The 26689-nt window shown below is 44.1% G+C and overlaps 1 protein-coding gene across 2 annotated transcripts in view; it reads left to right on the top strand.

The window, feature by feature from the left end:
• The window catches only part of PDE3A (phosphodiesterase 3A), a 375888-nt gene that overhangs the window by 213777 nt on the left and 135422 nt on the right, over nt 1-26689 (top strand). The window lies entirely within an intron of this gene.

Genomic DNA, 26689 nt, shown 5'->3' with positions numbered 1-26689 from the left:
CTTCATTAAAAAAACAAGTGACAGTTCTAGGGCAAATGAGATGATGACTAAGTAAAACCATATTTAAGCTACAAATAAGAGATAGGGGTGAGGCAGGAATTTTCCATTTGTTCTTCCAAATATTCTCAGTTCACAGCAGTTGTCTCCCAGTACTGCAGAGATTGATGGCAACAGATCCTCTTATAATAAAGCACTGTTACTACAAAGGATATGTCTACACTGCAGTTAAAATCCTGTGGTTGGCATGTGCCAGCTGACTCAGGCTAGGGCTCTGTTTAATTGCGGTGTAGACGTTCAGACTCTCATTGACAGCTTGAAAAGTCTCTTGATTTTTGCAAAATTGGGCTGGAAATCTCTTAAGAAAAACCTTTCTCACAGTATTTTGGCTCCTCTGCTCAGAACAAAACCCAGACAAATGACCAGTAATTGAACAGCTTAAGTTGGCTGAACTTTTTTAAAAATCTCAAAAAAGGTTCAGTTTGGGTGGAGCTGTTTGGTTTTTATTTTGCCCGAACCAGTTGTCCCTAATTAAGTCCTTCTAACAGAGGAATGAGGGTGGCAGCACATCAGAATGTTTAGCGGCTGGGAGTGGGGGAAACTTTCAATGTTTGTGCTGGCTGTGGAGACTCGTGAAGATTTCCACCTTGCTTGCATCATTTCCCTGCTCTCTCTCAAAGGCAGATAATTGGTGTTCAGAGCCTTCCCTTTCTCTGACATTTATTGCAGAACAGTAGCATTTCAGGAAGAGAGATAAGATCACCCAATAGCTGAAAAGAGAGGATATTTCTGCACCTTCAGGAATGCTCTTCAGACCCTAGGAAAGGGTTTTAATCTATGACAAAGATTGTGGACCTAGATGTTCAGTGAACCAGGGAGAATGTTTAGATGAATGAGCTTGGGGCTGAGAGCCATGATCGCCTAAGTTCTAATCTCAGCTGAGACACTGTCTCTGTCTCTGGTTAGCTATCTGTGCCTCAATTTCTCTATCTGTAAAATGGAGATAATAGTTCTAAACTCTCTTCTGAGACTTCCTAATTTTTGGACAGAGCTTTGAGACTAGAATGCTAAATAACTGATTATTAGGATCCTGCATATGTTGATTGGGCCTAGAGAAGCCAAACAGGGCTCAAACTAATGTACATGGAGTCAGAATAATTGTAATTATCCAGGTGTCTTCAGTCTCAGGGGCAAGGACACATCTGGTGTCCAGGCACCAGGAAAAATCAAAGGGTGAAGAGTTTTTGACCTTTGCTTCATTGGGACCAGGATTTCATCCATGTAGTTGTCTTGTCCCCAGCCAGGGGACCTAGTCACTAGGATTAAGTGATATGCATTAACTTCTACTGAGGCAGGCCTTCATTGGTTGGAATACAAAAGTAAAATAATATCTCTAGCCAAACCCTTGTATAAGAGGACAAAAAGTACATATTTTGGGACACACAGTAATAGGGGAAAGTAGAAACTGAAATTACTTTGGCAACAGTGAGGAGGAGGCCTCAGGGGCCCATAATGGGACTGAGTAAGGAGGAATGTCCTCTTTTAGCTGGTGTCTTACATAGATTCTTCCATAAAGTAAGCAGAGAAAACATTGTTTTCTTGATTGGTTGCTAGTCCAGTTAAGTGATGTATTTGAGCAATGTGCAATATAGATGAATATTAGATTGTACAGGTTTTATTATAATGAAAGTTGTTTGGGCAGTAGTTCTCCATCTCTTCTATACTGTGACCCCATGTGACAATACAAGACTTATGGACCCACTCTCCCTGCATGTAGCCCTAAAAAATAAAAGGTGTGGGGGGGAATAAACCGAATCTGCTGGAACCTGTTCCCAACCCCCAGGCTGAAAACCTGTATCTTGGGCAATTTATATTTGTTAGATGTTAGTATGTGAAATGTAATTATCCTGGCCTTTTCCCTCCCATTTTACCTGTACTCTAGGATGATGTTGGACGTATATGTTTGGGACTACAGCACTTCAGAAATAATGTATACAACATGTATCATTTGGTGCTTTATGTATAAATAATATGATTGAAACTGTTCCGTTTATGTGGAAAGTTTCTGGTTTTATTAGGAGCAAAATGGTAATTGTATGAGAAATACATTATTACTGAGGACAACATGAGATTAAATATGGGCAAACAAATGTGCCAGGTGTAAGGTATAGGGGACACTTTCTTTTGATGATGCCCATCTGAGGTAATATGTATTTGTGAATATAGCTCATTAAACATAAATCAACAAAAAATACAGTAGCTAAACCAGTGCATCCAAATTCACTGAATAACCCGGGCATCTCACACTGAGAAATTCTTTGGGAATCATTTAGAAAAAATGCACTCACGTAATATATTTTAAAAAAGGGGCGGGGGGGGCAACAAGAATAACAAAACCTTAGAGACCTGTCCTCTGAATTATATTAAAATGTGGATGGTATACAGTGAGTTAATTAAGATATTGTAGAAGTTGGAACAAAATGACAATTTACTACTATCTCGCTTCCGTTGAAAGTTATTAAAAAATTGTTTTTTGGTACTATTTAAAACAAAAAGGAAGGAAGGGAAAAGTGGTCAATAGGCAGTTCATAGAAGGCATGACACTTTTTGGATTTACAAGATGTGTGAAAAGTTATAAAACCCATATGCAGTGAAAAAAAGAAAGTATGGTCTCAACACAGGACTGGGAGCCAGGAATTCATGACTTCTGTTTCTCCTTCTGACACTGATTCCATCAGTAGCTTTGAGGTACAAGTTTTCTAAACTGTCCCCTTAGTTTTTTCATGCCCAATTTCAGATACCTTGGGCCTCAGCAAACACAACTCAGTTGTGGGCAAACAACACTTCTGAAACTTGGACCCAACATGTCTCAGTTTAGGCATCCAAAAACAGTCAATCAAAACTTGTGGTCACTTTTTAAATTGTTTTCCCTAATCTCGCTATTCAAGCAACATGTAACCCTTTCTAAGGCTGCCAGTGTCCTCCTTCCGTTATACCATTCATCTTGCTTTGACTAGATTGTGTAGTGTAGTGTAGCGTGAGGAGGCACTGGAAGTTGCAATGATCTGCCCTTGTGCTCGAGAGCTAACTACATTTGTAGTCCTTGTACCCGCCTGATCACAAGGGCTGTGTGAGGGTAAGTAGCTCTAGCCACACCAGAGTAAGTGGAGCAATGGTGCCCGCCACATCAGACAGGGGCTCTGACAAGCAGGAGAAAGAGTGACCACGCTAGGTAGCTCTGGGAGCATATTGCTTGCCTCCTAGAGATTGTACTGAGGTGGTTCAGCTTTTCACTGCAGGGAATTCCTATAGTTCAAAATCTGGCCCCTGATCTTTAGAGACTTTTTGTTTGTAGATTTTAGAACCTATGAAATAATCCTGAAAACAAAGTTTTAAAATTCATAATAGTTCAAAAGGCAGGGTTTAAAATTGTGTTAGTATTTTAGACCATGTTTTAAAAGAATTTATTTTTTAGTTTGACCTGTAGATATCTCTACTTAACCTCTTCCTATTTAGAGGAGGATACTGATCACCAGGTCTTGGTGTTTTGTTTTGTTTTTCCACCTAATTTGAGCCCTGTATTCATGCCCCTGACTTTTGCCTGTTTATATACAGCATCTATGCATTCCAGATGGAGTGAAGCACATGTGACAGGAATGTATGTGTTTTGGAGCAGGAGTTGGGTGTGAATGAGAAACAGTTGTCTGTTTAGACACCTACTTAGAGATTACTCAGAATCCTGCCTCTTTGCATTACTGTTTGTTGCTCTCTAGGTTTATCTCAAAGGATGCTGTCAAGGCTGGTAAGCCTAAAATTTGACCTATCTTGACAGTGATCCCATATTCAGTACCTTTCACTGCCAATACAAGTTAGTGATGTCTGTTCCCTTTACTGAGTCATTGACTGCTTTTTAAATGTTCCTGTAGGGAGAAAAGGGGGAATGAGAGAAACTTACCAAGGGCGAAGCAATTGGACTCGATGACTTTTGTGTTTTTTGTTGTCTGAACAGGCCTTCCACTTCCATCTCCTTATCCTATTGGAACATTTGTTTTCTTTTCTGTTGCTGTTGTGAGTTTGTCTCATATAGTGAAGGCTGTTGAAAAGTGAAATCCTCTGGAAGGCTAGGGCTTTGTACGAGGGTCTGTAGGAAATCTAGGTTTCAGAGGAACAGCCGTGTTAGTCTGTATTCGCAAAAAGAAAAGGAGTACTTGTGGCACCTTAGAGACTAACCAATTTATTTGAGCATGAGCTTAATTGGTTAGTCTCTAAGGTGCCACAAGTACTCCTTTTCTTTTTAGGAAATCTAGGAAGCTTGAGTTTACAAGACTTGCCATGGTTCCTTACACAAAAGGCATCTCTTGTGCGTTGGTTGAGGACTGCCTTTTCAGGGATCACTGTACAATGGGATTGTTTATATTAGAATTTATTTGTGGTAGACAAATCATATTTTTGTTAAATTTGGAGCATCACTTTGTATTTATCATAACTAATTGCTAATAAGACTCTGATGATTGTTTTGTTTGTTTACTGTTCCACTTTTCTCTTCATACGCTGTCAGGTTGAGTTGCTGATGCAGAATAACTGTACTTTTTGAGATTATCACTACGTAAGCCTACAATTTGTTAAATTTCCAAACTCTGAACTTCACACTTGTGAACAGGAAAAGAATCCAGGAATTTTGGCTCCTACAACATGACCTACAACATTACCTTTAGTAACGTGCGGGTTTATAGCACATGTAAATTAAGGGAAAAGTAATCTCATGCACAGTTGAGCAGGTCTGTCGCTTCATGTTTGTTGTACAGTGATGTACATCTACACGTAGGTCCCAATCCTACTCAACTTGAAGCGATGTGCTTAATTTTGCTGACTGTGAATAATCCCACCAAAATAAATGGGATTAAACATTTGCATGAGTCTTTGCAGAAAGGGGGGTTATAGCCGCTACACATTTTGTCCCAGCAATACCTGGCTATTGGTGGTGATACAAAGGTCAAAATTAGCCCTCTATTCCCCTGAAAACCAACATCCCTGTTGACACCCGTGTTGACAGACTCAACACATACACCATGGACTGAATTGAGGTAAAATGAGCACCACCCTTTCACCCTTAGATATATAGTTGTACCAGATCAGGGTTGAGGTCTGAGGGTGGGGTAGTATGGGCAAAACATTGAGCTGCTGCTGCTGTCTGGGCTGGGCTTGTTTGTTGGCTAAATAGAGAACTTAAATCTCCAAGCCGGCCTAAAACCTTTCACGAGCCTAAATTCACCAACATTTAAAACCTAAATTCACATGGAGGGGGAAATCCCAGTGCTGTCCAGCTGTTACACAAACAAGATGGCCAGGATTTTCTCTGTGTATATTTCGACAGGAAACCAACAAGGTGGTTTTTCTGTCCACATAGGGATAAATATGAAGTGTGTCTAGATTGCGGCTCAGTACACATCCTCTTGGTTCCCAAAAAGTGCTTTGCCCGGGACAGTTGGTGGAGGTGGGGGCTCATGGAGGAGAGGGTGTCTGTGAAACGTGTCACACTGGAGGAAGATCGCTGAACTGATTTAATTAGTTCTATTTCAGCAGCTTCTTTCATCCAGTGGTGAGCTGGAGCTGTTTCGCACAGGTTCGCTAGAACCGGGACAACCGGTTCTAAAAGGGCTTCTAAATTTAACAACAGGTCAAAAGTGGCGCCTTAGGCGCTGACTCCGTGGGTCCTCAGGGGCTAGAGCACCCACGGGGAAAATTTGGTGGGTGCAGAGCACCCACAGGCAGCACCCCACCCTGCGCCCGGCCCCAGCTCACCTCCGCTCCGCCCCCCACTCCTCCCCTGAACGCTCCGCCCCACTCTGCTTCTCCACCCCCCCACCCGGCTTTCCGCGAATCAGATGTTTGCTCGGGAAGCTGGGGGGGCTGAGAAGCAGGTGGCGGCTTCACACTCAGGCCCAGGGAGGCGGAGGCAGAGTGGAGGTGAGCTGGGGCAGGGGGACAGGAGGAGGGCCGCCTGCGCCACAGCAGGTAACCCGGGGGGCATGCAGGGGAACTGCTCCCCACCCCAGCTCACCTCCGCCTCCCTGGGCCTGAGCGCAAAGCCGCCGCTGGCTTCCTGCGCAAACAGCTGATTTGCGGGAAGCTGGGGGAGGGGGCGGAGAAGCAGAGTGGGACAGCGCGTTCAGGGGAGGAGGTGGAGCGGAGGTGAGGTGACCTGGGGCGGGGAGCTGCCAGTGTGTGCTCTGCACCCACCAAATTTTCACCGTGGGTGCTCTAGCCCCGGAGCACCCACGGAGTCAGCGCCTAAGGTGCCACTTTTGATGTGACCAGTGGGGAGAGCGGCCGCTCCCCCTGTTCCCCCCTAGCTATGCTCCCCCGCCCCTAGGAGCCAGAGGGACCTGCCGGATGCTTCCTGGGAGCTGCCCCAGGTAAGCACCGCCGGGACTCCCCACCTGGCCCCCCGACAGGTCCCTCTGGCTCTTAGAGGCGGGGTGGGCACCCACTACAGTGGCCCACGAGACCCTCCTGCCCAGTTATCAGGAAAGTTAGGGGATGGGGGTGGATGGGGCAGGGGTCTGGGGGGGGACGTCAAGGAACGCGGGGGGTTGGATGGGGCAGGAGTCCCCGGGGGGCGGGGGTGGGCCACGACCCCCTTGTGGGGTGAGGAGGGAACCGGTTGTTAAGATTTTGGCAGCTCATCACTGCATTCATCCACTTGCGTTCCCCCCTCCCCCCCCAGCAATAGACAAATGCATGGTGATAATTAATGTGGCAGGTTGGTTGAGATTGGGTCGCAGAGAGGCAAGTTTTCCAGGAAGAATGATGAAGCATTGCTGGTTGAATTTAAAGTGCATAGATTGAAATAGAAAGTAGTTAGTATAAAATCTCCCACTCCCCCAAGGGTGTGTTTAAACAGAATGTACTTTGGGTTTTGACACTGAGCTTTCATAGTAAGCTATCAGATGATAGTGTCATTCTAGGACTTTCAGTAGCTGGGATCTATCACCTGAAACTCAAGGCCAGCTTTGTGTATTGTGAAGACACAAGATCTGGGGTGTGGGGTCTAATGACAGAGCCTGCTTTTTTAATTCTTTCTGTGCCAGGGTGAAATGATCGCTGACATGGTGAGACTGCTTCCCTCTAGAAGCCAAGCTTAGACGATCATTTAATTTTTACAAGTTTGGGCCTCATTGCCCTGATTTCTCTTTTTGGAAATGGAGCATGACCTATTAGTGAATAGTCAGAGGATTAGCTTTAGCCTTTAATGCTGAGAGTCCCTTAGATGCATTGGAGTTTGCAACTAGTTCAGCCACCCCTGTCTGATTAAACATGCCACTGGGACCTATGTGCTCTTTTTCATTTTGTTTTGTTGCTCCCATCCTCCTCACCACCTACAATTTCCTACTGGGGTGGTATGCTTAGACTAGCCAACGCCCCCATTTACTTGGCAATTTTGATTAATAGGCTCATTTTAAAGATGCAAGTAAATCCTCCACACCAGAAGCCCATAGCTAAATGTACAGTACATAATTGAGTAGTGTGATAGAGAGTCTAGATTCTTGTGTGTTAAATTTTGCTTCATTAAATCACAAACATTCCTTTGGGTGCTGACATTTAACATAATACAGCACAAGAAAGCACAATTGTGTCCATTGAAGCAATGAGAAATTATGCTTCTGTTTTGGACTCGCCATTGTATTGCTCTGCTGTATTTCAACCCCACTTCTGAAAGCTTGGGGAAACATTAATCCTGAAGCTAGCTGTTCCCATAATCCAAGGGTTTTACATATCACATCAATCAGACATCAAATTGCCCTTTTTAAAAATGTCTAGGTAGTTTTTCTTTTTATTTATTTTACTTTTTCATTTGATCACTTCCCGACAAGTGCACACAGTACTGGAAAATACCTGCTCTGTTAAACACCCAGAAATTTGTTTATTATGAAACTTTCCTTTTATATGGGGTTAATCTACTGGTATGTGTTGGAAAGACTTGAAAATTGCAGTACAGCATGGTTGATTTTTCTGAACAAATTTTTGTTTTCCTCTCCTTCTCCACCTAAGGAAATGTTAGATCCAGTGAAAATTGCTGGATTGACAACCCTGGACAATAAAGTCCTGTGTTTATGCACAGAGGAAGTACAACACAGACTAAGGCAGGGCACACTCTCCTTTGCTGTCCTGTCAGTGTGGCTCAGTCTGTTCATAGAGGAACCGCTTCTAAAGGTTAAAAGGAAAATGTAACCTTCAGCCCATTCAGTCCTAAACTTTTCTTCTAGGCCAAATTCTGGAATACTTTAAATTGCCCTTAATGTGAGCTTTCATTTTCTGGGTTAGTAGTGCAGGTGGATCAGCCAGACTGCTTGGGTCTTGATCCAAAGTCCATTGAAAGTCTTTTCATAGACTTCAGTGAGCTTCAGATCAGGCTGTCCATTAATATCCAGTAAAGGCAATATTTGGTTTTCAAAATAGCTGGTTCATATAAGGCATATAGACTCTTCCAAGTGACACTGGAAAATATAATGACAGGTTTCAGAGTAACAGCCGTGTTAGTCTATATTCGCAAAAAGAAAAGGAGTATTTGTGGCACCTTAGAGACTAACCAATTTAGTGAGCTGTAGCTCACGAAAGCTCATGCTCAAATAAATTGGTTAGTCTCTAAGGTGCCACAAGTACTCCTTTTCTTTTTGGAAAATATAAGCATCTTAAGAGAACATTGCTGTTTGGGATGAGTGTTAAATAATGGACTGCAAAACACTGTGTTCCGAGTGGGAATCGCTTGCATGCTGGAGAGAGAACCATTACGACAGTTGCAGTATTTGCAGCACAAAAAGCAGAACAGATTTCTTGTATGAGAAAAGTGTTTAGATTCATTGCTACATTAAATTGCTGAATATTCTTGTATACAGTATGTTGTGATTTGCTGTCTACTGCAGCAGACTGCTAATTGGTCAGTTCAGTACTCTGACTAGTCTGTGGTGCTGTTAGTATGTAGTTAATGATTCCCCATGGAATAGCAAACAGATATAAATAAGCTTATATGATTCTTGTCTCTTTCTAGGAAGCTAATTGCCCAAAAATGGACTTGAATGTGTACATTTGAACTGCAGTGACTGAATACATCTACTTTGAATAGTAACCAGGGTTCTGAAATACAGTAGATGCTTGTTTGCAGCCTCACCTTGTCAGAGCAACTGTGGCTTACGAGTAACATTTCCCCAGGAACACTTTCCCTACCACGAATTGTCCACTCGATAACAGCAACATAGCAGCAGCGTAAGAGCAGCATTTGTGACATTGTGATGTGATGTCATATCTGGGGCAGAGATTGGGGAGAGCCATGTAGGGGCACTGCCCTCCCAAACAGCATCTTTCCACAACCTTCCCAACTCTGGCCCTTCAGCGCAGCTCCAGGGCACAAAGGCTCTGTCAGGCCGGCCTGACAGAGCCTGTGTGCAGAGCATGTGTAGGGAGGAGTTTGGTGGGTGGGTCTAGAAGGCAGGCGGGCGGGCGGGGGGGGGGGGGAGCTAGGGTTGGGGGAGTAGGGGAGGCACAGCTGGAAGATTTTCTCCTCCCATCCTCAGCATCTGGCTTGCCGGCGGCCAGGGTGTATGTTTTTGCTATTTTGCAGTGGGGAGTATTACACCCTTCTCTCCCATGCACTGAGCTTCCCCTCCAACTTGGTTGCCGGCGGGAGGGTGTGGGTGTGCTGTTTTGCAGTGGGGGGAGCGGGGGTGGTCAGGGGACCCCTGTCCCCTTCCCCCCTCCTGTCTCCGTTGTCCATGATAGGAGCCTCTCCCCACCTCCATTGTAGGCTGTGCACTGTGGCCTCCCCAGCCATCCATCCCTCACCAGGGTAGAGCATGAAGCTGCCAGTGGGAGCATCCTCAGCCTGTTCCTAGCAGCTGAGCTCTCTCAGCCATTTTGCCGACTAGGGGTCCTCTGCCAAACCCAGGGTTCCCTTCCCTCTTTCCCCACAACTCCCACCCCAACATAGCTGCCCCTTTCCTTCCAAAACACTCTTTGCTCTTCATACACCGTTGGTCAGATAACACTCCCATAACTGCAACAGCAACTTAGGAGCAGCGAGCATCTACTCTAGTATTTGTTTTCCTGTCTTCCGTTCTACTTTTGCATCTTTACCAGCTCATTATCATGCGTTCTTTCCTTCAGTTCTGAGCTATGACATGGCTTCACTGATATCGTCTTCCACTACAGATAAGCCTTCCCAGTGTCAGTTCCCCTCAGTGCACTACACTCCCACCACAACAGGAAAGCTTGCTCTCAATCCCTTCATCTTGGCCCAGCCAACATGGACTTTTTCCCCATAGTGTGGTCTCAACAGCCATGCATAGCATGGAATGGTGGAGAGTGCAATCTTTAGCTGAATGCTTTGATTAAAAAAAAAATGTTGAAAACCTATCCACTGGAAATCAGTTTAAGGGATTTGGAAATCATCTAGCAATGCCCTATTACATATTCCGCATCTGCAAATGTCTTTGACTCTATATCCCTGGGAACACTAAGAATTAAGTGTGGCTTTCAAAAATGTAATTTATAGTAGTTGCAGTACAGTATATTTTTCCGGGGGTATTCTCCCCCGAAGCTTGTGTGTTCAAAAGTTAACACCTGACATATAAACCGATTACTTGGAGAAGTGAGAAATTCAGTGGCATTACTGAAAACATTAGCAATTTAATTTTCTTGGTAATATTATGAACATGGAACAAATTGTTTGTGGCAGGATATAACTCATCCTGGTAAGGGGATGAGGGTAGGTGGATGCTTCACCAAAAATCAGTTTCCTTAAGTTTTTCTAATGCAACCTATTTACTGTAGAAAGTTAAAGATGTTCATTTCAAGTCAATGTATTGATCAATGGGTGCATAATTGTTCCTGTATAAACTACACTGTTGTCAGTTCCAATTTGCCTCACTATATATCCAGGTTCCTCTTGTCCCCATGCAGTGAAGCCAGGATTTCTACAGAAGTTTGTCTGGAAATATTATCAAAGGTCATATGCTACCATGAGAGAAGTCCTCAAAAATGTAATCTTTTTTTGATTCCTCTTCCAGAACCAGATATGATCTCATTCCTATTATTCTTTTGGAATGGAGTCTGTGGATTGTGTGCTTAAGACAGCTTCTTCAACGTTTTGTTATTTCCTTTTATGTTGTTCTCATGTGCTGCAGCACCAACTAGCATCTCCTTTATTATTTTACTTGTTGAGAATTTTACTTTCCATGTTCTGACTGTTTTAAGACTTCTTATATTTTGCTCTACTTTGCACACTGTCTTGTGTTAATATGGTTAGTTGTTTGACTATGGCATGCCCATGATCCAGACCATGACAGTCAGCTAACAACCCCATAGAATCTGACTGAGTTGCTTCCAGTTTCATTATGATACCAGCGTCATAGTGCTCATTTAGCTAGATAGCCATTCAGCATTTGTTCTACAAGGAAAAAGCTCCATGCAGTCACTCTCAAGGCTGATACCACGGCCTTACAGCCCCTGCCAATTAAACCTTAAACATGGGATAGTGCTGTGTTTCTCAGACTAACTCAAACCATTTCAAGCCTCTTTCCATTTTAAAAATTGCCTACACCTCCAGCTGTCATCCAGCAAGCCTTGAACTTTTGAAGAATCCTTTTTGGACCAAGAAGCAGCTAAAAGGCATCTCTTCTTGCAGTTCTCAAAAGAAGAAGCTGATCTTTGTGATTTCTAGGACTCCAAGCTGTTGGGAGAGAGTGGATGCAAAAGTTGTCATCCCTGTTGTCCCACTGCCAAAGGGCTAAATCAGACAAGCATGTGAGATGCAAGCCTGTACAAATCCCCAAATAGTTGGTTGTCTTTTCTTGTCCTTTAAAGCTGGCCGTGCTTAGAACCTGGGCGTTTGAGTGGTTATTTGAAAAGGTTTGTTTTCCATATGTTGGAGCATTCCATTATAAGGAGGCATTTTTCTTTACAATAAAGAAACTATGATATAAACAACAGCACACATAATACTCTGTTAGTAAAATGATTATCTGTATCAAATTAATACACTATAGTGGGCAGCACTCATTGTGCACTTTATTATGTTGTATAAAAATACTTTTTATATCTTCATATCTTCTGAGCAAAGGCTGGTGGGAAGTGTTGTCCTTATTTTACAGATGGGGAAACACAAATATGTTAAGGCTATTGGTTGGTCAAGATCAAAACGTAGGGCTTCTTCCCACGTGTAGTGGTTACATCCCCATATCCAGACATGTTGGTGGCTACTACCCAAACTAGAGAGTGCTCAAATTGTGAATAGGGGCATAGCGAGCAGATCGAGGGACGTGCTCGTTCCCCTCTATTCGACATTGGTGAGGCCTCATCTGGAGTACTGTGTCCAGTTTTGGGCCCCACACTTCAAGAAGGATGTGGATAAATTGGAGAGAGTCCAGCGAAGGGCAACAAAAATGATTAGGGGTCTGGAACACATGACTTATGAGGAGAGGCTGAGGGAGCTGGGATTGTTTAGCCTGCAGAAGAGAAGAATGAGGGGGGATTTGATAGCTGCTTTCAACTACCTGAAAGGGGGTTCCAAAGAGGATGGCTCTAGACTGTTCTCAATGGTAGCAGATGACAGAACGAGGAGTAATGGTCTCAAGCTGCAGTGGGGGAGGTTTAGATTGGATATTAGGAAAAACTTTTTCACTAAGAGGGTGGTGAAACACTGGAATGCGTTACCTAGGGAGGTGGTAGAATCTCCTTCCTTAGAGGTTTTTAAGGTCAGGCTTGACAAAGCCCTGGCTGGGATGATTTAACTGGGAATTGGTCCTGCTTCGAGCAGGGGGTTGGACTAGATGACCTTCTGGGGTCCCTTCCAACCCTGATATTCTATGATTCTATGAACTACGCCTACAACCACCAGCCATTTGCCAGCCTAAAATCATAAGAATTTTGTAGCTGCTAGTTGTTGCTAGATGCGCCGTTACTTTCTTCTGGGTTTTAAAAAATAAATAAAGCACTTCCAACCATTCCCAAATCACATATACAGATTCTCAAAAGTTCAGGACATATTATCCACAGGGGGAAATAATCTATGGGAGAACACAGAAGGCAGGAGATTAATTGAGCATTTGGCTCACATTTACAGAATACTCTGAGAGGCTGTTCTACAGCATTTCAGCTTTTCATTTATACTTACTTTTCATTTATTTGTTAGGGGACAACAATAATCTGATTTATGCCTAATGTGGTGGAAATGTAAGAGTCCAATTTTGATCTACGTTCTCTTATCCAAAGGGAGAAAATGATATACTTTCTATGTAGCCTAAGCAATTGTATTAAGATTATATCCTCTCTCTCTCGCTCTCTGAATCCTGGACTTGATCCTAAGCCCACCAAATAGACAGACACTTATTTAGTTCAGTGGGCTTTGGATTATTTTACTGTTCTTCTCATCTGTGCCTGTTTTATGTGTAATTTTGACTATCCATCCACACTTATAATATACTAAATAAAAAGGCCAGAATAATAGATTGCTGTGGGCTAGATGTAGAAACTATGAAAAGAACCTACCTGTTAAAAAGAGAGGTTTCTAGGCACTAAAATCCTACCTTTAGCCTCCTTTTTTTTGTCATTTAAAATCCTACTTCCACGCTATAGATTGATTTACAGTCTTTCATGAAACACTAAACTTTACTACTCTTTATTGGTGTTCAGAAGTACTTAAAGCAATTCCGCATTTCCTCCGATAAAGCTCCATCAGGATGTAACATTTGCTGCTTAAATAAACCAGCTTGCACTTTGAAAATGCAGCATTATACCATTTCCTAAAAACATAAGTGAACCCATGTTACACAGATCTTCATAATATGAGTACTCCTGTTTTTTCATGCTTTGGTCAACAGTGACATAGTCAACAATATTCATAGTATTGCCTGTCCCAAGTGTTCAAAAATCGTCAGGCCTAAAAAAAATCATGACTTTTGAATAAAATTAACGTAGTCACCTTTACAAGCTTTTCTCTACCCTCATAAGGACTAGAAATGTGGAGTGTGTTTTTTAATAAAAGCTGAGAGTCTCACCCTATCATATCTCTCAGGAAACTGAGGATTTGAGAAAAACATCAAATATCCCAAAACTCGCATTAATATTGTGAAAGTTGGTAATGCTGTAGTCACATTTAAATTTTCATTATGCTTGAGTGTTAACATCCTTTAAGATGAATAGAGGCAGTTGATGCTGTTCTATCAGGATTTTTGCAGACTTTGACAAGCATCACTTCATTGGTTTACATCTGGTTAACATTTTGAACATTTTCTTCACAACCGTGAGTGTTAGAGACATAATTCATTTCAACAATGAAAGCTCAAATTCTAGAGAACAAGATAGCAGTCTTTATAAAAGACTTCATAAAAGAAGTACCACCCTACAGTCTCACTATGGCTTGCCCAGTTTTACCTATACTTCTACATTTCTCTCTCCTTTTAATTTTTTTACGTTTATTTAGTTTGTTAAGGAGTTTTACTCACCTTTTGGTATTAAAGTTAATAAACTTGCATCCTGCCACTTAAAATCCATTCTCATCTCTGTCTTCTTTCTCATGCATGTCCTGATCCAGTAAAGCTGTGCTTCCTTCACTCATTATAATTTCCAAAGATTGAGAATAGACTCATCTGGACTTTGGGTCTTTCTGACTGTGCTATTTTAAGAACTATTTACTTTTCTTCATCTCCTGATTTTTGTTAAACTTGTAGAAATAGTGAGTTTTTGGAAGAGCATTAGTCTGGCATAAGTGCTTTGCTAGTGTTCTGTGTGTTGTGTTCTGGCGCTCACTGATTACCCATTGAAAGGAAATCTTTTCAAGCTTTGGAACTTCTCTAACAAAGCGTGGCATGCAGAGGTAAACAATGCGGTAACTAGTAAATTGGCCCATTATAGAAAAACGTGTTGTGCTTGCGAAGGTTATGTGGCAGGTTGTGTGACAGCTACTGAATTTGTGTGTTCTTATAAAACCCAAAGCTCTGGAACAAGAGTGATTTTTTCCCCCTTCTTTCATATGCTGTGGGCCACTGCAGATGTGAACAAGAATGTTATAGCTTGACAGGGGGAAAAAGTCGTTATTCCGTATTTTGATTAACTAAACTTTAATGCAAACCAGATTTCTGTAGGTTATAAAAGAAGAAATGTTGATTCTGTAGGCACAACTTCTAAGAATATAAGTTTATTGCTGTGCTTGAAAATAGTCTGGAATTGTAGAAGTCTCTCCTTGTCCTGGAACTTTTATTTCATGTCAGCAGGTTACACCACAGTGTTAATTCAGTAAAATGTGCTAATATAATACATGCTCAGGGTGCAGTGTGAGAACAATGTTTGCTAAGTTTGCCTTGCATTAGGGAGCCTATCGTGGCAGCAGCAAAAAAGAAACATGCCAGATTTCATGAAGACACATTTGTCGAGAAATGAAATGAAAAGCATATGGGTTCTGTAGTTTGCTACTAGGAGCTATGGTAGTTTGCTAACAAAATTGGTGCCAAACCATTGCTGTCATAAGCAGGAGTAATTCCAGTGTTTTCAGTGAACTCATGACTACTTACTCCACCGATGAATTTGGCCTCCCTTCAGTAAACAACTTTAATAGTTATATTGTGAGAGAGTAAAAAAAACAAGCCTAGCTATTGTAATAAAGCATCTGGGTCCTTACTCGGCACAGTGTAATCTCCAAATAGCAAAGGACACTCTAATTCAGTGGTTCTCAAATTTTTGTACTGGTGACCCCTTTCACATACCAAGCCTCTGATTGCGACCCCCCACCCCCTTGTAAATGACAAACACCTTTTAAAATGTATTTAACACCATTACAAATGCTGGAGGCACAGCGGGGTTTGAGGTAGAGGCTGACAGCTCACGACCCCCCATGTAATAACCTTGTGACCCCCTCAGGGGTCCCAATCCCCAGTTTGAGAACCCCTGCTCTAATCCCTCCAGCACATGAAAAGGAATAATACCAGAGATCATGGGGGACTTGGCTCAGTAGGAACCAGGAGGCTTCCTATGAGCAGGAGTAGCAAGCCAATAAGGAAAATAAGGCTGCGGAAATAAGGCAAACAGTTTAGGAGCTGGGACTGAAGTGCTGAGAGTTAGGCCAGTGGTTCCTGGCAAGGGAGCCAGTGGTAGCAATGGCTGATGGATAGAAGTGGCTGTATGGACAGGCCTGAAAAAAGGTGCTGGACAAAACAACTGGACTCAGGACGGGGGTTCTGCAGACCAGTGCATGCTTGCCTGTGGGAGAGGAGTGGCCTGGACTAAGTATCCTTAGCACTAGGTCAGAAGAGTGCCACTTTTGTATTCTGGCACTGAGCTGTCCATAGGGTGTGGATTGGGAACTGGTGTGTGTTGTGTTTCTCTCTTTTCATTTGGAAATGTTAAAAGCAGTTGTTCCTAGGGCAATTGCACTGTTCATTTTTGACAGACCTAGTAAAGCAATCCTTTAATTATTCATCAGGGTCTGAATATTTATGGGAACCCACCTGGGACTAGAGGCTGAAGGGCCTAACTCTGGGAGTGCCAACAGCACGTGCCTCTGAACTATGGTATGCTCCCGAACATCTAGGGAACTAGTGTACATAGCACTTTTTTGCCACTCCATGTATTTGGATCAGTTATACTGGGTTATTTTTTCTTATACATACAAAAATATTTATTTTTCTCTTAAAGTTTTTTGATAGGGGTGGCAGATAAAGGAACCTCTGGACATATTTTTGGCAACAAATGCCAGACCTCCACTCTATTTCCAGTTGCATCATCCATGTAAACTTTTTGAAGCCCCAGTCCTGCAAAGACTTATGCACCTGTTTAACTTTAGGTACTAGAAGTGCAGCTCAGTTGTCTTCAGTGAGACTATTCACAGTATCTAAAGTTAAGCAAAGGCATAAGTCTTTGCAGGATTGAGACACTAAATACTTTATAGCATTTAAAATAAGCAGCGAAAAGGGAGAAAAACTAACAGGTGTCGAAAAGGTGTGGTTTCAGATGAGATTTAAAAATGGATGAACCATGGACGAGGAAGAGAGACTCAGGAAGGTTGCTCTAGACACAAGGAGCTGCAGTGGAGACAGTTCTTGCACCACCAGCTGCAAAATTGTGAGATGGGACAAAGAAGAAACCAGGATGAAAGAGGCCAATATGAGGAAAGTGGAGGGAACAGGAGGGAGGTGTGGAGAGAACAGGTTCTATGCAGTACAAACATTTTAAAATAAGTTGAAACCAAAAGTGCAGTTTCCTAGAGGAACATGAAAAAAATGGGGAGCCATTGGAAATTTTTGAGGACAAGGATAAATGGACAAATTTCTTGTCCATTTCAGAAAGCAGGCAGCTTCTTTGCATAAGTGCTAGAGTCTGGGGACTCAAGGCAGTACAGTAGGGAGTTGAAGGTATAGATGAGGGCTTCACTGGAAGCAGAGTTGAGGAACAATATGCTTGGGCAGATAACCTCTTCGTAGCTTTTAAAATATCAGTTATCCATTGAGATATCAGTATCCGGGCTCTATTTAATACAGTAATAAACAAGTGTAACAATAAGGAGCAACAAATGGTGAAAACTGGCACAGCAATCATTTTCAGTAACAAAGTAAGTGGAACAGAAAAGTATTTTCAATAAAACTAGGGAGTCAGCAGAAAGGCTATCCGTTCTAATTTCCCTCTCACTATGCAAGTGGGTGTTGTCTGAATTGCAACCCAGAATGTGACCAGTGAGAGGTTGTCACTGTTGACCTGTAACCCTGAATCCCTTAAAATGCTTGGTTGCTGTAGCTCCCTGTCTGAACACTCCCAGCCATCATAGAAGCATTCTCTGAGTGATTGCTCCCATCTATTCCAATTAGGTGTGTGCGTGCCGTGTGCAGTTTGCCAGAAGGTTTTTCCCCTAGCAGCACCCGTCAGGTCTGCTCTGGAGCCCCCTGGAGTCGCACCTGCACGGCGCCGCATATAGGACCCTGCCGACCCATCGCCTCTCCAGTTCCTTCTTACCGTCAGTGACGGTCATCAGAGCGTTTCATCTCTCGTCTTCAATGAGTGATCCTCTAGTGTATTTTTCTGTAAATAGTTAAAGATAGTTTAAAAAATTGGTGTACTTAGTTAGACATTTGGACTTGGGATGCTGGGGGGTGTTTCACTCCTCCGTTTCCCCATCCCTCTCCCGGGCCCGGAGCATGCCTCAGACCCAGGGGTTTAAACCGTGCGGGGTTTGCCGAGGAAGAACTCTGAGGACAGAGACTTTAGGCACCAGTATTCGCCGGTGACAAGCATGACACAGGATCAATCTCGGCACCCCTCTCTGTCTCCTGTCCTGAAGAAAAACAGGAAGCCTGATAGAGGGTGCTCCCCTTCCTGTGCAAGGGAATGGGAGCCATCCAAGGGAGGGCAACTAGTGCAAGACCGCACCGCCCTTCCAACTCAACAGCTGGCACCGTCGACTCTGGGCCCTCGGGAGGGACCGTTGAGTCCAGTGTCACCGGAGGAGACCCAGGTGGAGGATTTGGACCTCCCTTCCACACCCAAGATTTATGAGGCAGCACAGGACCTGATAACACTGATAGGTCTGCAATCCCCCGACCACAGTGTCACAGCACCGGTCCCAAGGCCCCAAATAACTCAGTGGCCAACAGTGCAGTCCAGGGGCAAGCTGGCTATGACTCGGCAATGATGTACATCACCCTGGCACCTATCCCCAGCACCGACGGGCACAGCTCCATCATGGTCCCTGCATGCAGACTCGTCAGAGTCTACATCAGACACTGACTCATACGTGTCCCAGAGCAGTCGATCCTGTAACCGCCGGCACTCCCAGACAGCGGGGACGACCCAAAGTTTCCCCCAGTACTGTGGCCACCACAATGGCAGGTGCTGGCTCAGATGCCAAACCAGTGGCCCTTCTGGACCCCATGGGCTTACCACCAGTCCCAGGGGTCTGCCTTGTCACGATATTTTTTGGTCGCGTCTGAGAGAAGGACTGCTTCCAGGGCCAGGGATTTCCTCTAGGCATCAGCCACTGCTACTACTGCCGGCGCCACAATCGGTACTGGGTCCGGCACCAACAACAGACCCAGCACGGGCACCATACCTGGCACCGTGGCTACACTCAGTTCCGTGGCTACACTCAGTACCATGGCCAGTACCGGAGCCGGCACCAAAGGGGACTCCGACTTCAGGGAAGAGCTGTAGCCTTTTGAGGAGCCGGATGGGCAGGAGGGGCCCTCCCATATTCCAGGCTCCTCCTCATCGTCTCCAGATGAGGCAATGGCAGGAACATCCTTGGGGCCTCCCTTTCCCAACAGCCGAACCCACCTTGAACTTCTGAGATGGGTCACTCAGAACCTCGGGATACAGATAGAGGAGGTCTCTGAGGTGTCTGACCCAATGGTGGACATTTTATCCCTAGAAGGACCCACCAGGGTGGCCCTTCCCCTGATAAAGACCATTCAGGAGAATACACAAACTCTGTGGCAAACGCCATCCTCTCTGGGTCCTACAGATAAGGAAGTTGAGAGAAAGTACTTTGTGCCCTCCGAGGGCTATGAATACTTGTTTACCCATTCCACGCCGGACTCGTTGGTAGTGGTGGCTGTTAACGCAAAGGTGAGGCAAGGGCCTACTCCTCGAGCTAAGGACGCAAAGAAGCTGGACCTCTTTGGAAGGAAGATATACTCCACTGGAGGGCTACAGCTTCATATCGCAAACCAGCAAGCAGTCCTTAGCCGTTATAACTTCAAGTCATGGGACTCAATGTCCAAATTCTCAGACCTTGTCCCACAAGCCGGAATTCTCGGCTCTCATGGATGAGGGCAAAAGAGTCGCCAGAACATCTCTGCAAGTGGCATTAGACTCAGTGGACTCTGCAACACGGACGATGTCTCCGGGCATCGCAATGCGCCGTTGCTCATGGCTGCAGGTCTTGGGCCTCTCCAGCGAGGTCCAACAGACGGTTCAGGACCTACCGTTTGAGGGGGCCACGTTATTTTTGGAGAAAACGGACTCGAGACACCACAGTTTGAAATACTCCAAAGTCACTTTAAGATCATTGGGGGTCTGAGTCATCCAGGCAGCCACCAGGCCTTAGGCAGACCTTTTGAGGATGCGCCCGAGGGCGTTATACCATCCTCTCCACTGGATCCTTCTTTCCCGCTTTCAGAACATCTGTCCCATTTCTACCAAGCATGGTCCCAAAACACCTCAGACCATTGGGTCCTCCGCACAATAGAGATGGGATATTCTCTCCAATTTTCCTCGCCCCCACTCATTCCCCCTCCCTCTTCAGGGACCCTTCTCATGAGCAACTTCTCATCCAGGAGATATCCTATCAGCGGAGGCTGTGGAGGAGGTTCCGGTGGAGCTCAGGGGAAATGGGTTTTACTCCCGGTATTACCTAATACTGAAAGCAAAAGGGGGCCTCAGACCCATCTTGGACCTGCACGACCTCAACATGTTCATGAAGAAACTAAAGTTTCGAATGTTCTCCTTGGCCACTATCGTCCCGTCCCTGGATCCAGGAGATTGGTATGCCACCCTCGACTTGAAGGACGCATACTTCCACGTTTCCATAATTCCGCCCCACAGGTGGTGCTTAAGGTTTACAGTCAGGAATTCCCACTACCAATTCACAGTGCTACCGTTTGGCCTATCATCGACACCTCTGGTGTTTACCAAATGTATATCAGTCATGGCCTCTTTTCTGCAGAAAAGTCAGGTTCAGGTATTTCCTTACCTAGACTACTGGCTAGTCAAGGGCTGGTCCAGAACACAAGTGGATCAACATGTCTCCCTCATAAAATCCATCTTCAATGCGTTGGGCCTCCTCCTAAACACTCAAAAGTCAACACTCATCCCTACTCAGAGAATAGAGTTAATAGGGGCAGTGCTACATAGGGGCAACACAGGCCAGAGCGTTCTTGCACCAATCCTGCTTCCAGGCCATTCATGACATCAGGATCTCAAACGAATCCCTTGTAAGGAGTTGCTTAAAACTCCTAGGTCACATGGCATCTTGCACATATGTAGCGCAACATATGAGGCTCAGACTTTGACCTCTCGAAGCTTGGTTGGCTTGGTGTACCGACCAAGCAGGCACAGTCTAGACATGGTGGTTACCCTTCCAGTGGAGGTTCTCAAGTCTCTTCACTGGTGGCTCGACCCTCACTTGCTGTGCACAGGGGTCAAGTTTTCCAAATCCCCGTCCATCCCTATGTCTGACCACCGACGCCTCGGTCATGGGGTGGGGCCGCACACCTTGGGGAACACAGAACTCAGGGCCTCTGGTCTCAGGAGGAACTGATGCTTCACATCAATGTAAGGGAGCTCAGGGAAGTCCGGCTGGCATGTCAGGCCTTTCAGCCTCTCCTGGAGGGCAAGTGTATATTGGTCCTGACGGACAATACAACAGCGTTGTTTTATATCAACAGTTGGGGGGAGCATGCTCCTCTCCCCTGTGTCAGGAAGCCCTCATGCTCTGGAGTTCTACATAGCACACTCCATACTTTTCAAAGTGTCCTAGCTTCCAGGGTCACAGAAGGAACTAGCAGACCCCCTCAGCAGGTCTTTTCACAACCACGAGTGGTCTGTCCACCCGGATGTAATAAACAATATCTTCCAGCAGTAGAGAGTTCCCCAGATCTATCTGTTCACCACAAGGGCTAACAGGAAATGCCTAATTCTGCTCCTTCAGTAACCACAGCCCGGATTCAGTTGGCAGACATGTTTCTGCTTCCATGGAAGGACTGCCTGTTCTAGGTGTTTCCTCCTATACCGCTGATTCACAAGGTCCTCCTCAAAATCCGGAGATTTTACAGAACCTCAGTGATCCTGGTGGCACCGGCCTGGCCATGTCACCATTGGTACACCAGGCTACTGGAGCTATCGGTGGATACTCCAATCACTCTATTGCTAATTCCGGACCTCATCACTCAGCATTACAGAAGGCTTCAACACCCCCAATCTCGAGTGTCCTCCACCTCACAGCTTGGAAGCTAAGTGGTTGAACCCACTAGAGCTCACATGCTTAGACCCTGTTAGGGAGGTTCTTCTGGGTAGCAGAAAATCTTCGACCAGAGCAACTTACCTAGCCAAGTGGAAGACATTCACAATTTTGGTGCTCACAGAGCCATATCCCTCCAACAAAATCTTCGGTCCTCTTTATATTGGACTACCTCCGAAGTTGAAACAGCAGGGCTTGTCTCACTCCTCGATAAAGGTTCACCTGGCTGCCATCTCAGCTTTTCACCCAGGAGAGCATGGACGCACCATCTTCACTAACGAAATAGTGCGACGGTTCCTCAAGGGGTTGAACGGATTATATCTTCATATTCGGCGGCCCACCCCCACTTAGGACCTTAACTTGGTATTTTCTAGGCTGATGGGGCCCCCGTTCGAACCCCTGGCAATGTGCTCACTTCTCTACCTTTCCTATAAGGTGGTCTTTTTGGTTGCAATAACATCAGCCAGAAGGATGTCTGAACTCAAGGGTCTCACATCCGACTCTTTTCTTTTCTATATAGATAAGGTGCAACTGCGACCCCACTCTGCATTCCTCCTGAAGGTGATCTCAAATTTCCATGCCAATCGAGCTATTTCTTCCGGTCTTTTTCCCGAAACCTCTTGCAAATAGCTGTCAGCACAGACTCCATTCCCTGGATGTGTGGCATGCATTGGCTTTTTATATTGAATGAACTAAGCGGTTCTGTAAGTCGAACCAGATGTTTGTTGCTGTGGCAGACAGGATGAAATGCCTCTGTGTCCCCGCAAAGGATATTGTCATGGATCACATCCTGTATCGGGGTTTGTTACGACCTCGCTAAGATCCCTGCCCCCGCTCTGACTGCACACTCCACTAGAGCTCAGGTGGCTTTCCTGGCCCAGGTACTGATCCAGGAGATCTGCAGAATGGCTACATGGTCTTTGGTTCACACCTTCACTTCACATTATGCCATCACCCAGCACAACGGGGTGATGCAGTGTTCGGCAGGGCTGTGCTTCAGTCAGCAATTCCATAAACTCTGACCCCACATCCTAGGTAAGGCTTGGGAGTCACCTAAGTGGAGTCGTTATGAGCAAGCACTCGAAGACAAAACAGTTACTCACCTCATAACTGTTGTTCTTTGAGATGTGTTGCTCATATCCATTCCAAACCCATCCACCTTCCCCTCTTTCGGAGTATCTGGCAAGAAGGAACTGGAGAGGTGGCAGGTCAGCAAGGCCCTATATGCGGCGCCATGAAGGCATGACTCCAGGGGGCTCCAGAGCCAACTCGATGGGTGCTGTTAGGGGAAAAACCTTCCAGCGAACTCTGTGCACGGTGCATGCACACACCTAATTGGAATCGACATGAGCAACACATCTCGAAAAACAACAATTACGAGAAAGTGAGTAATCATTTTATTGTCTGTGTGATAAGCAGCCCTGGTTCAGCAATTCTGACTCCAGCAGCCTACTTGTTTACATTCTGGTCTCCACCAGCCTTGGTTACTACTATCCAAGTGACCCCAATGCACCCCCCAGTCCTGAATTTCTCCCAAACAGTCTTCCCTGAGATGCCCAGCCCTCTGCTTGAACATTCCTAGGAGTAATAAGATTAACTGCTCCTTTAAAGAGAGAAAAGCCAGCAGCTTTTTGCTTTAACTAGCATTAATAATCACTTCAAGTCAAACACAGCACTGGACTAATATAAAATAAAACTAAAACTAGATTATTTAATCAGAGAGGTTTTAAGTGAGTTTTTTAAGTATAAGGAATAAAGTCAGAAATGGTTACAAACACATAAAAGTGGAAAATGTTTTCTAGTGACTAAAACTCAACAAAACTACAGGCTTGTTCAAGGTAAGATTCTTACCACATCTCCTTCCAGTAAGATGGCTGACCACCTCCTTGGTCAGGATTTCTTACAAAGTGTCAAGCGAAAGGTAACTTAGGGTATTGTCCCTCTCTTTTATCGTTTGCTGAACTTTTGAAATTTGTTCTTCTCAAAGTTCCGTGCTCCTACTGTGAGAAAAGGTGCCATGGAGTCTGATGGAGAAGGTTCCATGCTGGTTCTCTCCCCATTGGTACTCTTTACAACATAAATTGAACTGTCCCTGCAGCCTCAGATATGATAATAAATGGCCACTTGACTGAGGTTGCCAATTCCGCTCTACTCCGCGCTGATATGGCCTCAGCTGGAGTACTATGTTCAGTTCTGGGCACCACATTTCAGGAAATATGTGGACAACAAAATGATTAAAGGTCCAGAAAACATGACCTATGAGGGAAGATTGAAAAAATTGGGTTCGTTTAGCCTGGAGAAGAGAAGACTGAGAGGGGACATAACGGTTTTCAAATTTCAAAAAGCAACAGTTTTGCTACAAGGAGGAGGGAGAAAAATTGTCCTTAACCTCTGAGGATAGGACAAGAAGCTGTGGGCTTAAATTGCAACAACAGCAGTTTAGGTTGGACATTAGGAAAAACTTCCTGTCAGGGTGGTTAAGCACTGGAATAAATTGCCTAGGGAGGCTGTGGAAACTCCATCATTGAAAATTTTTAAGAGCAAGTTAGACAAACACCTGTCCAGGATGGTCTAGATAATTCTTAGTACAGGCATGAGTGCAGGGAAATGGACTAGAGGACCTTTTGAGGTCACTCCTAGTCCTACGATTTTGTGATTGAACCTGATGGGGCATTGACCTTTCCTTTGACTGGAAAAAAAAAAAACCTGTTTACCCCCTCCCCAGACTTTTCTGCTTCAAATACGTTCGAAATCTCATACAGAGAGAATTCATAACTTCACATATAAAGTGAACATGTATTTTATAATTATATTAATAACCAAAGTGGTGTTAGCTTTCCTATGATACCTCAATACTTGTATTGTACAAATGTCACTGCAATAGTATGTCGGGTGTGAATAAAGGAGTTCCTAGGGTCACAGAGTTTGCACCTTTCTACCTTTTCTTAACCTATATATGCTACCTATCATTTATTAGATGGCTGTTCAAAATACTAGGTGCTGTACAATTAGAGAGGAAGCCAGAAGAGATATAGGCTAAATCATATAAATAGAGGAGGGGAAAGGGATGCAACCTACAAACAAAATGATCTTTTTTTTTAACATATATATTCTGTTTCCTCCTGTTTTTTTCTTCCTCCCCAGTTGCCCTTAGACCTAGTCATTGCTAGTTGTTTTTTATTTTATTTTTATGTATTTATTTCAAGATTTTATGTATTCCATATATAAACCGCCCTTCTTAGCTACCTAGCCTGCATGTCTGCCCAGCAATCATGGAACTCTTGCCACACCCCTGTTCTCCAGGGGAATGCCTTCAAAGAACACTTTCTCTGTCCCAGTCATCATCATCAAGTAACTAGATTCTAGTTTTAACAAAAAGGGTCAAGTTGAGTCAGACCTTGCAATTTGCATTGCTTCTGATTATCGAGCAGTCATCTGTATGAATGTTTTATCTCAAACTGGGAGGGGAAGTAATTATAAAAGAACTACATATGATGGGGGCCCGTAAAGGAAACGACAGGAAGGAACAATTGGAACAGATAAGAATTTTTGTGTATGTGTGTGTGGTTTTTCCCTTCTTTTAAAAAACAGCTTTAATGCTTTTTATCTTGTGATCAGAGTTTCCAGTGCACATATAGCAAGAAGCATGGACTGTAAAATTTAGTTGTGTTAGTGCTGAACCAATTATGTGCATTCTGGTTGTCCCATCCTTTCCTTTGGGAAGGCACATGGAGAGAGGGAGAAATTGGGAAGTGAAGACAATAGCAAGGAAAGGAATTTGGGATAATGAGTAATGAGTTCACTCACTTTATATTCATTCTCGTATGTTCACGTTGTTGTTTGTATATTTGAATAAAGTTATGCTTGTATGAGTAGCAAAGACTAATTGCTCTTGGTTTCTCTGTCTTTGCCCATTTTATGCCTGTAGACAGTACACAAGGCAACCCATAAGGAATGGTCTACTAAGTGTCCCTTATTGTTAGGCTAACAATTTAGAAGTCTGTTGCCATCTTCAGGGGTGATGCAACACAACATATAAAATATCAACTTTCTTATTTAAACCCTCTGTGTGTGTTTTGTTTGTCAAGGTAGAAGCCCAAAATTCTAAAGTCAGCCAGAGAAAATGCAGAACGCCAAATGCTACTCTTAGGGATGCTCATACAACCCCACAGAACTCAATGCAATCCCATGTTTGGTGGCTGTACCTACGTCAGTGCAATCTCATGAAGAGTAATTTGCTTGTATAACTGAGGGTAGAGTTTGGCCCACAGAAAACAAATTAAGCATGAACAATGTTACTTTAGCAGTTGTATACTCTTAGTTTCAATGAGAGATTATATTTAGAAAACACTGAGCTCATCTCATCTGTTTCGCAAATGACTTTGCCTTTTTTTCCCAACATAGTGGAATGATTTTAACTTTACACCTGATGTAAGATGTACTTTGGCATATTGTTAACAGTTAACTCCCCTTGATAACGCAGTTGTTAACATATAGTAATATCCCTCTTGCCAATGCCATATTGAACTCCTGGCCAAATCTTTATCAATGTGAGTGGGAATTTTACCTACACAAGCACAATCTGTTTTGCTTGTAGAGGAGCAGATGTGATCTGGCCCCAACAATTTTACACATGCAAAATTAAAGTAATAAGCATAGATACCTTTTTAAAAAAAACGGTATACTGGCTAAAATGTA

This window comes from Caretta caretta, chromosome 1, assembly GCF_965140235.1.
Source record: "Caretta caretta isolate rCarCar2 chromosome 1, rCarCar1.hap1, whole genome shotgun sequence".
Taxonomy (NCBI): domain Eukaryota; kingdom Metazoa; phylum Chordata; order Testudines; family Cheloniidae; genus Caretta; species Caretta caretta.
The sequence above is the reverse complement of the archived record's forward strand: the minus strand, read 5'-3'. Positions and strand labels throughout refer to the sequence as shown.